We start from the raw sequence: 2,020 nt of genomic DNA on the forward strand, positions 1-2,020 counted from the left end.
GTTGCCTATGCATTTTCCATTCTAGCTGCGACCCAGAACTTGCACAGCACAGAAGAACAGTTGCAACGAATGGTTTCTCACATCAGGGTGAATTTTTGGAAGTTCTGTGATTCGAATTCGAGACCTAGGAGGCCCAACTGCCCAATGGGTCCACATGAACAAACCAACCTGTGAGCCACTAAAGAGCTGGGCTGTTCCCACGAGCTGAGATCAAGCCCCAGGGAGGCCACAAGAGTCCTCAATCCATCATTGAAACATGGGATGTATATTCACAGCCGTGTGTGGACTGCTTCATCCATTGAGTGTAGTTATCCTCCCTATTTTGTATGCTATTCATGGATGTATTATGTATGTTCTTGAGTATATATGACAGGTGTAACTGGGCTGACATGGATGACAACCTTTTCCCATGGCCACAGGGTGGCCCATGCATTCTCCATCCTAGCTGAACCCCAGGACACACACAGGAAAACAGGTCCAACGTCTGGCTTCTGACAGGATGAATATTTTGGCACTGCTAGGATCTGAACTCAGCACCTAGCAGGCCCAATAGGTGAATGGGTCCACATAAGCACACCAGCCTGTGAGCCACTAAGGAGCTAGGCCATTCCCAGGACCTGAGATCGAGTCCCAGGGGTAAGGCAGGGGGAGCACAATAGTCATCCATTCATAAGCTGAAGGTAGTAAGCAAATAAGTACTTATCTGTATAGAGTAGGAGAGATGGAGAGCTGTGATTGAATCCAATCTACCCTGTGACTACCGATTCTTGGATCTTCCCCAATGCCTCCATTTAATGACTGTGATGATTATGGTCACACTTCATCAACTCTTCACTAAAAATAATCGATACCCCATGAGTCTTGACTATCATTTCCTACTCGAATCCTTAGGAACTACTCATTCAAGGAAGAGATTGGTCATATTTCATGGCTCTTCATAGGTCCGGAATTGAGTATCTCAGGAACTCCTGCCATTCCCTCAATGTAGGATGGCTGACCAGGATTCGACTTCGGGGCCACCGTTGCCCCGTCATCCTGTGGCTCCCCCGACAGCCAGCAGGCCTTCAGCCACACCAAGTCACCTTCAATCTGCAGTCCACCCGGTTCATTCTTACCATGGTCAACATTCAAATGAAAATAAACCTAAAAATGCCAGTTGGAACTTCCCGCCATTTTTTTCTCCACTGGCTTTTTATTTTTTCCTACAACCCTGGGGTCCTAGGATCCGAGGATGGGCTGTGGGTCCAGAGGCTGCAGCCTAGGATGATCGGACCCGAGGCAGATTTGCCACAACTTGAGTTCAAGCCCCAGGTCTGGAAAAAAATATTAAAAAATTGAAAAATTATGAATGAAGCACCCTAGCTCAGAATTCGCGCCATTTTACTGCCAAAGATGGGATGTGAAATCAGGTCTAGGTAACTCTTTTGCACTGTGGGGGAAGGAGATGCTCACTATCGTTGAAGACTACAAGGTCAGGCCTGGTCCCAGGGCTGAATTGAAGCCCCAGTTCAGGCAAAAATCATATGCCCACCTATGCTGCACATAGGATCTCTATTTACATACATGTGTGGAATGCATCATGTTTTCAGTGTAGTTGTGCTTTTTATTGTGTGTCTTAGTCAGAGATGCATTTTATATTTTATTGCATATGATGACAGATATAACTGTGCTGACTTGGATGGCAACCTATGCCCATTTCTATAGAGCTTCCTACTGCTTCTCCATCCTAGCTGAGACTCAAGACATTCTCGAGACAGGAAAACAGGTGGATCAATGGGCTTCTCACATCAGGATTCATGTTTTGGCAGTGTTGGGATTTGAACTCAGAGCCCAGCAGGCCGAATTGGCAAAAGAGTCAAGGTGAGGACACGGGCCTGTTAGCAACTAAGGAGCTAAGTCATTCTCAAGACCTGAGATTGTGCCCCAGTGAGGGCCAGGATAGGCATAAATTCATACTTGAAACATAGTATATGTATTGCCATATATGTGTGGATAGCATCTTGAGTTCCGTGCACTCCTC

The sequence above is a fragment of the Dipodomys spectabilis genome, unplaced genomic scaffold (assembly GCF_019054845.1).
Source record: "Dipodomys spectabilis isolate Male_0828 unplaced genomic scaffold, ASM1905484v1 ptg000114l, whole genome shotgun sequence".
NCBI classification, from domain to species: Eukaryota; Metazoa; Chordata; class Mammalia; order Rodentia; family Heteromyidae; genus Dipodomys; species Dipodomys spectabilis.